Raw genomic sequence first — 11,208 nt, forward strand, 5'->3', positions numbered from 1 at the left:
CACATTTAATTGCACATAAATTGATTTTCACGGATGAAGCTTTTGAAAATAATAAAAGATAATAATTTAAACCACTTTTAGGGAAGTGAAAATATATGTTTCTATTTCTATAGAATTTTGTAATTTCATTTTCCCCAACACTCTCCCATAGATATTAACTGAAAATGTTGCTTAGGATAAACAAAGCAACTTTACCTCTTTTTAGCCTTTCTGTACTGATAGAACTTTGTGGATTTTCATTAAATTGGTATAGACCCTTCAGGGTCTTGTCCAGTGGAAAATCTGTACATACCATTGATTTCAATAAGGAAGGCAAAATCGGCAAATTGTGAAGGAAAACAACTCTAAAAACAAGAACTAAGAATACATCATTCCATTCTGTGATGTTTGATGGGTACTATTTGAAGAAATTATTCACTTCCTCCATAAGCCCATGGCCAGAAGCAAAATAATATCATCATTTGGGTCAACAAGTGCCCCATATTACCATTACCTATATACTTGCATATTTCACATTTCACTATGCTCCATAGACATATCATGAGGATTCATCTCAGTCATATTACAAAAACATTCAAAGACTGGAAGCAATTCATTTTTCAAAGATCCATTGGTCACATAACTTGGCTTTAACAGAAATATACAATTGTAGCTGATAATGCTATTTTACACACTATGATCCAGCGGTTCAACCTGACACCCTTTAGTGCTTATCTTTGGCATCATCCAGAAGCTGTATCAGATGCGAAGCTTGGTCATGCAGAGAATGTAAATTTAAAGAGCCATTTTCATTTATAACAAACAGACCCAGCTGGGAACACAGCTGTTAAATGGGAAGTCAAATCAAAATTTCCTGCTACCTGGAAGGGTCTAATTATAAAACCACCTAGACAAGTTTTCAAAAGCCATAGGTGAACTAGCCCACCCTCAATGTGGGTTAAACTTAAAAAGAGAGAAAAAAAAAGAGAAATTATCTGAATCACATATTACAGAAGTAATCAGGAATATTTTATAAAGTCCTAAGATCTATATATGTCTAAATTGAACCTGCCTTTGATTCTTAACATAGTTTCCCAGCTTCTCTATATTCAGACTTAAAATCTAAAGGTTGGAATAACCCAGATAGAAAGAAATGTGAATTATAGCTTTTTTAAATTCTATCTCTCCCGTGTCCTTCACTAAATAAACAAGAAAAGATCAGCAAGTACAGTACATGAAAACAAAATCTAGGAATTTGAATATAATGCCTAAGGTTCTTAATAGTCAAGGGAGTTAAATACATTTACATATAAAGTATCTGTCATTCCCTAACATTTTAGCAAGTTTTAGCAATCAAAAAATTTCATTGTCACTGTGGTATGTTGTTCACGGTTGTCCTTTTTGTAAATTGACCTTGGAAAATAAAGTGAGGTTTTCTTTTCTTTTCTTGTCTTTTCTTTTTTTAACATCTTTATTAGAGTATAATTGGTTTACAATGGTGTGTTAGTTTCTGCTTTATAACAAAGTGAATCAGCTATACATATACGTATATCCTCAGAGTTTTTAAGCATGATTTGATCCAACATCTTCACTGCTCAGTATCTATTCCTTGGGCATCAGAGTCCTCCCAATACAGCAATCTGGGACCCCCAGATGGCAGAGAGGTCCTAAGGGAGGAAGAACTGTAGAGAGTGTTATTCCCTCCACCCATTGTCTCCTTTAGTCTCATTAACTTTATGAAACACACCCAGTATTCCATGTATAACACATGTTAAGTATCTGTCCAGTAGTTACTAGTTAATAAATGATAAATTCTAAAGGGTTACACATGTTGGTCTCTGTGTACAGTATCAGTAGTCACAGTAAATAAGCAGATGTTTCACAGATGCTACTTTTAAATTAAGCTTTGGATTCATTTCATTTATGATTTATCCCATACTAGGTTATCCATGAAGATTCATCTACCCTGTAATGAAACCCCAGCAGCAATTATGAATAGACTTGAGAAGCCATAGTTTTTAAGAGCATAAATTGAATTTGAGTTTTTAATTTTTATCACTTCTTTTTTGCTTAACACTTTGCTCCTTTGCATGGAAAAATGATTTCATATTAACAATAAACTCTCACAAGATTTTTTTTAATGGAAATGTACTTTACATAACAATATTGGATCTGGATTTTACCTAACAGATATCTGAGAAAATGAGGCACATTTAAAAAATTATAGAAATCAAACTTGTACAACCTTGCCTCCAGTTGTACAGCATTTTATCACATTATTCTTAATTATTTACTTTTTCACATTTCTGCATTTATGTTTAGACTTGGCACCTTTCCAACTGAGACCATCCTGTGGTTAAATAACTTTTCCTGCTTTATAGTGGTGATGAATTTTCAAATACTTCCTCCAACAAAATAATGTTAATATGTTAGTAAATTATATATTTCCAAAAGACCCTAAAATTTTGAGCACAAATGTGGTGCCCTTCAAAGAAACTTCCTCATGGAAGTAAGGAGAAGGAAAGTAAGAGAAGGAAAAGAGGGAGAAGGGAATAACGTTAGTAATGGTTAGAAGCTATGAAGTGTTTATTGTGTTGGGTATTACTCTAAGCCATAATATATTCATTTTCTCATACAATCTTCACAACAATCTTAGGAAGTATTATTTTCCAGATAGGGACATTGGCAGGCACTAAAATTGAATTTGTCTATTAAATTTACCTACTAAATTTGATATTTAGGTGATGTTTCTGGAATTATCTGTCCTGGGGTTCTCTGTAGTAGGGTTTGATGTCAGCTCAGGAAGAAGAGACTCTATAACAGGGTTCTTAACCTCAAAATTTTCTGGTGAGGGATCCGTGGTAGGACTCAGTGTATTAATGAACCCAGTAGTATGCTGTTCAAAGCAGTATGAGTGCATACATGGATTTTTTTCACTATTGTATTCATAGCTTTTACAAGATACACCAAAACAAACAAACAAACAAACAAAACTCCAGAATAACACCACCAACAACAACCAAAAGTTTAAGAAGCAATGTTCTAAGGGGTGACATCAGTGAAAATGGTGGAGTGAAGATGTCTGAAACTTTCCCCCTCCAAAAAAGCAATAAAATAACTGGAAAAGAATATCAGAATCAATTTTTCACAACTCTGGAAATTAACCAAAAGCTTGCAAAAGTCCAGCTGAATCTCAATAAGAACAATGAGATTTGTGCATTACAGCAACCTTAAAAATAACATCCAGCATGCCAGTACCAGGCTGAGAAGAAAAGTGTTGGAACTATTTCAAGGCCTCATTCCCAAATAGGATTCATTATTATACCCCAATTAGTGGTTCCCTAGAAGACCCCCCTTAAAAGGCTTGCCTTTATTGACCTCAGTTGAACTTGTTCTGTGCCGAAAGCTTCTTCCCAGAGGCCATTTGTTGAATATTTTAACATCACTATTGCTTGAGGCAACAGATAAGAGTTGGAGCAACCTATATGCTAACCAAAAAGTTTACAAGGAAAAGTTGAGAAATTAGATGGCCATAGGGGCTTTTAAAAAGCTCCAACATATTCCTGTGAGTTTAGAATGCCACATTCAAGTGTAGAGCCTTGTGCATGCTTAAGAAAGATCTGAGAAGTCCCTACACTCTTACCTCTGATTGATATTGAGGCTCTGAAAACAGGAAATAAAGGCTAAGGCAGAGTTGTAATCTAACTGACTTGAGTGTAGAAGGCAGATCCCAATACACACATAAAACCCTCAGAAAAATGGGAGATTTATTGATTCCAGACAAGTAAAGAAATCTCTGTCCAATCATTAACTGACCCTAAACTAAATGACTAGAGACTTCAGTGACAACATAAAACAAAGATACAGAATTTACAACATTAGGTCAGAAAAGTCAATAAACAAATGACAACCAAAGCAGAAAGCAGCAACAACAAACCCTGGGAAGGGGGACAATCTGATTTTCAGAGTTTCAAAATTATATTATTTGAAATCAGTTTTCAACACACAATTAGAAAACATGCAAAGAAATAACGTAGTATGACCTATACACTCTATGGCAAAGTTCAGATCTCAGAATTACTAGAAAAAATTTTAAATCGGCTATTTTAAATATGTTCAAAGACCTAAAGTAGCCAAGTCTAAAGGGAACTATTATAACTAAGGGGAAATATTATAATTATGTCTTATTCTAATATTTAATGAATAGACTATTAATAAAGAGATAGAAATTATAAAAAGAAACCAAATAGAAATTCTAAAGTTGAAAAGTACAACTTAAATAAAAAATTTACTATAGAGGATAAACAGCAAATTCAATTAGGTTAAAAAAAAGAAGCAGCAAACTTAAAGACAGGTCAATCGATATTATCCAATCTGAGGAACAGAAGTATAAAAAAGTAAAGAAAAATGAACAGATCTTAAGAGATTTGTGGGACGCTATCAAGTTTACCAGCATACAAATAATGGGAGTTTCAGAAGGAGAGGAGAGAGAGAAAGGATCAGAAAGAATATCTGAAGAAATAATGGCTAAAAACTTCTCAAATTAAGTTTAAAAATTCATCTACTGAAAGAAAATGAAGTTGGAGGACTGATGCTACCCAACTTCAAGACTCAGTATTAAGCTACAGTAACCAAGACTGCATGGTATTGACAAAAGAATAGACAAATATCAATGGGACAGAATAGAGAGCCCAGTAATAGACCCACATATAGTCAACTGATCTTTGACAAAAGAGCAAAAGTAATACAATGGAACAAAGATTGTCTTTCCAGCAAATTCTGGAACCAAATATCCACATGCAAAAAAATGAATCTAGATGCAGAAATTACACCTCACAAAAATTAACTCAAAATAGATTATAGACTTAAATGAAATTGCAAAACTGTAAAACTCTTAGAAGATAACATAGGGTAGATAACCTATATGACCTTGCTATTGTGATAACTTCTTAGATACAACACTGAATGCACAATTCATGAAGGGAATAATTAATAAGCTGGACTTCATTAAAATTAAAAATTTCTGCTCTCTGAAAGACAATGTCAAGAGAATATGAGAACAAGTCACAAACAGGGAAAAAATATTTGCAAAACACACATATGATATAGGATTGTTATCCAAAATAACAAAGAACTCTTAAAACTCAATAATAAGAAAACAAACAACCTGATTTTAAAATGGGTCAAAGATCTTAACAGACACTTCACCAAAGAACATATGCAGTTGGCAAACAAGCATATGAAAAGATGCCCTACATGACACATCATCAAGGAAATGCAAATTAAACCAGCATGAGATACCACTGTACACATATTAGAATAGCCAAAGTCTGAAAGACTAACAAGGATGTGGAGCAACAGAAACTCTCATTCATTGCTGGTGAGAATACAAAATGGTACAGCTACTTAGAAGACAGATTGGCAATTTCTTACAAAATTAAGCATACTCTTACCATATGATGCAGCAGTTGTGCTCCTTGGTACTTACCCAAAGGAGTTGAAGACTTATGTCCACACAAAAACCTGCACATGGATATTTGTCACAGCTTTATTCATAATTGCCAAAACTTGGAAGCAACCAAATGCCTTTCAGTAGGTGAATGGATAAATAAACTGTGTAACATCCAAACAATGAAATACTATTCAACACTACAAGAAATGTGCTATCAAGCCATGAAAAGACATGGAGTAAACTTAAATGTGCATTACTAAGTGAAAGAAGACAACTTGAAAAGGCTACATCCTATATATTTCCAACTGTATGACATTCGGGAAAAGGCAAAACTATGGAGGTAGTAAAAAGATCAGAGGTCAGGTTAGAAGGTGGAATGGGATGAAGAGTGGGAAAACAGAGGATTTTTCTTTAACATCTTTATTGGAGTATTATTTCTTTAAAATGTTGTGTTAGTTTCTGCTATATAACAAAGTGAATCAGCTATATATATTCATATATCCCCGTATCCCCTCCTTCTTGCATGTCCCTCCCACCCTCCCTATCCTACCCTTCTAAATAGTCACAAAGCACCAAGCTGATCTCCCTGTGTTCTGCGGCTGCTTCCCTCTAGCTATTTTACATTTGGTAGTGTATCTATATCAATGCTACTATCTCACTTCGCCCCAACTTACACTTCCCCCTCCCTATGTCCTCAAGTCCATTCTCTACATCTGCATCTTTATTCCTGTCCTGTCCCTAGGTTCATCAGAACCTTTGTTTTCTTTTTTAGATTCCATGTGTGTGTTAGAATATGGTATATGTTTTTCTCTTTCTGACTTTCTTCACTCTGTCTGACAGACTCTAGGTCCATCCACCTCACTACAAATAACTCAATTTCCTCTCTTTTTATGGCTGAGTAATATTCCATTGTATAAATCTACCACATCTTCTTTATTCATTCATCTGTCGATGGACACTTAAGCTGATTCCATGTACGGGCTATTGTAAATAGAGCATCAATGAACATTGTGGTACATGACTCTTTTTGAATTATGGTTTTCTGAGAGTATAGGCCCAGTAATGGGATTGCTGGGTCATATGGTAGTTCTATGTTTAGTTTTTTAAGGAAACCTCCATACTGTTCTCCATAGTGGATGTAAATATGTGTTGAATTTTGTCAAAAGATTTTTCTGCATCTATTGAGATGATCATATGTTTTTTATCCTTCAATTTGTTAATATGGTATATCACATTGATTTATTTGCATATATGAAGAATCTTTTCATTCCTGGGATAAACCCCACTTGATCATAGTGTATGATCCTTTTAATGTGTTGTTGGATTCTGTTTGCTAATATTGTGTTGAGATTTTTTGCATGTATGTTCATCAGTGATATTGGCCTGTAGTTTTCTTTGTGACATCATTGTCTGGTTTTGGTATCAGGGAGATGGTGACCTCATAGAATGAGTTCGGGAGTGTTCTTCCCTCTGCTATATTTTGGAAGATTTGAGAAGGATAGGTGTTAGTTCCTCTCTACATGTTTGCTAGAATTCGCCTATGAAGCCATCTGGTCCTGGGCTTCTGTTTTTTGGAAGATTTTTAATCACAGTCTCAATTTCAGTGCTTGTGATTGGTCTGTTTATATTTTCTATTTCTTCCTGGTTCAGTCTTGGAAGGTTGTGCTTTTCTAAGAATTTGTCCATTTCTTCCAGGTTGTCCATTTTACTAGCATATAGTTGATTGTAGTAGTCTCTCATGATCCTTTGTATTTCTGCAGTGTCAGTTGTTACTTCTCCTTTTCCTTTTCTAATTCTGTTGATTTGAGTCTTCTCTCTTTTTTTCTTGATGAGTCTGGCTAGGTGTTTATCAATTTTGTTTATCTTCTCAAAGAACCAGCTTTTAGTTTTATTGATCTTTGCTATTGTTTCCTTCATTTCTTTTTCACTTATTTCTGATCTGGTCTTTATGATTTCTTTCCTTCTGCTAACTTTGGGTTTTTTTGTTCTTCTTTTGCTAATTGCTTTAGGCGTAAGGTTAGGTTGTTTATTTGAGATTTTTCTTGCTTTTGGAGGTAGGATTGTATTGCTATAAACTTCCCTCTTAGAACTGCTTTGGCTGCATCCAATAGGTTTTGGGTCATCGTGTTTTCATTTTCATATGTTTCTAGATATTTTTTGATTTCCTCTTCGATTTCTTCAGTGATCTCTTGGTTATTTAGTAGCATATTGTTTAGCCTCCATGTGTTTGTATTTTTTACAGTTTTTTCTTGTAATTGATATCTAGTCTCATAGCGTTGTGTCGGAAAAGATACTTGATATGCTTTCAATTTTCTTAAATTTACCAAGGATTGATTTGGTAATATCAAAGTGACCCAAGATATGATCCATCCTGGAGAATGTTTCATGAGCATTAGAGAAGAAAGTGCATTCTGTTGTTTTGGGATGGAATGTCCTATAAATATCAATTAAAGACATCTTGTTTAATGTGTCATTTAAAGATTGTGTTTCCTTATTTATTTTCATTTTGGATGATCTGTCCATTGGTGAAAGTGGGGTGTTAAAGTACCCTACTATTATTGTGTTACTGCCAATTTCCCCTTTTATGGTTGTTAGCATTTACCTTATGTGTTGGGGTGTTTCTACGTGGGGTGCATAAATATTTACAATTGTTATATCTTCTTCTTGGATTAATCCCTTGATCATTATGTAGTGTCCTTCCTTGTCTCTTGTAATAGCCTTTATTTTAAACTCTTTTCTCTGATATGAGACTTGCTACTTTGGCTTTCTTTTGATTTCCATTTGCATGGAATATTTTTTCCATCCCCTCACTTTCAGTCTTTACGTGTCCCTAGGTCTGAAGTGCATCTCTTGTAGACAGCATATATACAGGTCTTGTTATTGTATCCATTCAGCCAGTCTATGCCTTTTGGTTGTAGGATTTAATCCATCTACATTTAAGGTAATTATCTATATGTATGTTCCTATTACTATTTTCTTAATTGTTTTGAGTTTGTTTTTGTAGGTCTTTTCCTTCTCTTGTGTTTCCTGCCTAGAGAAGTTCCTTTAGCATTTGTTGTAAAGCTGGTTTAGTGGTGCTGAATTCTCTTAACTTTTGCTTGTTTGTAAAGGTTTTAATTTCTCCATCGAATCTGAATGTGATCCTTGCTGGGTAGAGTAATCTTGGTTGTAGGTTCTTCCCTTTCATCACTTTAAATATATCCTGCCACTCTCTTCTGGCTTGTAGAGTTTCTGCTGAAAGATCAGCTGTTAACCTTATGGGGATTCCCTTGTATGTTACTTGTTGCTTTTCCCTTGTTGCTTTTAATATTTTTTCTTTTTATTTAATTTTTGATAGTTTGATTAATATGTGTTTTGGCATGTTTCTCCTTGTATTTATCCTATATGGGACTCTCTGTGCTTCCTGGACTTGATTTACTATTTCCTTTCCCATGTTAGGGAAGTATTCAACTATAATCTCTTCAAATATTTTCTCAGACACTTTTTTTTTCTCTTCTTCTTCTGGGACCCCTACAATTTGATTGTCGGTGCATTTAATGTTGTCCCAGAAGTCTCTGAGACTGTCCTACAATCTTTTCATTCTTTTTTCTTTATTCTTCCCTGCAGTAGTTATTTCAACTATTTTACCTTCCAGGTCACCTATCCATTCTTCTGCCTCAGTGTTCTGCTTTTGATTCCTTCTAGAGAATTTTAAATTTCATTTATTGTGTTGTTTATCATTGGTTGTTTGCTCTTTAGTTCTTCTAGTTCCTTGTTAAACGTTTCTTGTATTTTCTCCATTCTATTTCCAAGATTTTGGGTCATCTTTACTATCATTACTCTGAATTCTTTTTCATGTAGACTGACTATTTCCTCTTCGTTTGTTTGGTCTGGTAGGTTTTTACCTTGCTCTTTCATCTGCTGTGTGTTTCTCTGTCTTCTGATTTTTTTTTTAACTTACTGTGTTTGGTGTCTCCTTTTTGCAGGCTGCAGGTTTGTAGTTCTGGTTGTTTCTGTTGTCTGACCCCAGTGGGTAAGATTGGTTCAGTGGCTTGTGTAGGCTTCCTGATGGAGGGGACTGGTGTCTGTGTTCTGGTGGGTGAGGCTGGATCTTTTCTTTCTGGTGGGCAGGGCCACGTCTGTTGGTGTGTTTTGGGGTATCTGTGACCTTATTATGGTTTTAGCCAACCTGTCTGCTAATGAGTGGGATTGTGCTACTCTCTTGCTAGTTGTTTGACATGGGTGGTAAGACACATGATTGCCAGGGAAATGGAAAGAAAGACCTATTTAAAAAAATCATAGTGGGATTTAAAACTATGTGCCAAGGAGATACTTGTATAAAATTCACAAGCCTGAGGGCAAAGGGAGGTTGAGAGCAAGTGGATGAGTGTGAAAGGAAAGATACACATTCTGGACTCTCTAGTCAGGGTCAGACAGGGTATGTTGGTTACTTGACTAATATAGAGGGCAAAACTGGAGCAGAAGTTATTAGTGGTTGGGGACTTTAATTATCTGTATATCTGCTAGATGTTTCATTCATCTAAGGCCAAAACAGATGATAAAATATTGCTAAAAATGTCACTCAGGAGAGATAGAATTATATCATGTAAGTGCAGAAAAGATTTTCATGAGAGTTGAGTTCAATTCCCTCCCCTCAAATTTAAATCCAGGAAAGCCAAGACCTGGAGAAGTGGCAGGGTTAATTATACATGAAACAGAAATAAAACACTAGTCCCATTTCATTCATTCACTCTTCAAATACTCACAGAGTGCCTTCTATATGCCAGACACTATCCTAGGTACTTGATATATGTTAGTGAATAAACAGACAAAAGTCTATGTATTCAGGGCTCTTATATTCCTGTATAATGGGACAACAGATGATAAAAAACATAACAGGTAGACTATCTAATAAAGCATTGTGTAATTTGGTAGCCACTAGTCACATGTGGCTATTTAAATTTAAATTAATTAAAAGATTAGCCTGTTCACAATTTATTTACTACAGATGTTAACTGAATGCCTACCATAGTATGGGGCAGGCAGTGTTTGAGGTGTAAGAGACACAGCAATGAATAAAACAAACAGTAGAAAGACAGTGGAAAAGACAGAAGGCAATCAAATAAGCAAATTAAGATGTAATATATTGGCTGATAGCAGTAAGCGTTATGAAGTAAAGTAAGCTAGGGGTAAGGCAGGGATAAAATGAATGTTGTTATGCTATTTTAGGTAGGGTGGTGCTGTTGGTTGGGAAGAAACCCAAAGGCAGTATCTCAGCAAGCCCTATGGTTATCAGAGGGAAAGTTATCCCATGCAAATTGAACAGCAATTACAAAGGTTCTAAAGAAGGTGTACGTGTGGCATGTTCATAGAACATTAAGGAAGTTCAGGTGATTGGAGCATAGGAAAAAAAGTGCAGAAAAGTAGGAGAAAGGCTGGAGAGGGAGTTTCGGGACCAGATCACATAGAGCCTTGTAAGTCAAAGTCTGGATTTCGGAATTTACTCTATGTGTAAAGGAATGTCCTTGGGGGAGATTCAAGGAGGGCAGTAACAAGATCAGATGTACACTGTAAAAGAATACTAAAGCTGCTGTATGTAAAATAGAATCTAAAAGGGCAGGCACAAAGGAGGGAGACCAGTCCTTCTGTGGATAACCACATCTGCCAAGTCTATTTGGCATGTAAGGTAACATATTCACAGTTTCTGGAGGTTAGCCCACCGCAGAGTTCTTGGTTAACTACACATTTAAACAAAGTAAATAATGCAATTCAGCTATTAAAAGATTATATTCACAGAA

The sequence above is a fragment of the Hyperoodon ampullatus genome (genome assembly GCF_949752795.1).
Source record: "Hyperoodon ampullatus genome assembly, chromosome: 1".
Taxonomy (NCBI): domain Eukaryota; kingdom Metazoa; phylum Chordata; class Mammalia; order Artiodactyla; family Ziphiidae; genus Hyperoodon; species Hyperoodon ampullatus.